Here is a 459-nt window from a genome sequence, read left to right on the forward strand (position 1 = left end):
CCCACCCTGCCAATGCCGGAACCGCTTGTGGCGGTGCCAGGCTCAAGTACCTAGCATGTGCGGAGGGGTCACAGCGATGTACCGCCGCTGGTATGCCGGCGGTCAGGCGCTGGATGGCGCGGCATCGCGGGCGACCCGCGACGGTGCACACGCTTGCGCATCCGCATGATGGGCACAGCGCCAACCGAGCTCGAGCGTATCCCACCCGGCCCTCACTGCCTGCTGATGGGGAGCCTGCGTGCCACGCCGAGGAGGATGCACCAGGTGGCGACCGGCATGAGGGGAGCCGGCTGCGAGGCGGCCCGCGGAGCGGTGGTGCGTAGCGTGTGAGGCAGAGGCCGTGCTCTCAGCTGACTGGGACGGCGCACGGCTGCAACGCGTGTGCGAACGGCATGCTTCGCACCAGGCGACGGGGCCCGCGGCAGACTGGCGGGTGGTGGTGGTGGTGTGGCGTGGTGT

Source organism: Leishmania donovani, chromosome 15, assembly GCF_000227135.1.
Source record: "Leishmania donovani BPK282A1 complete genome, chromosome 15".
Taxonomy (NCBI): domain Eukaryota; phylum Euglenozoa; class Kinetoplastea; order Trypanosomatida; family Trypanosomatidae; genus Leishmania; species Leishmania donovani.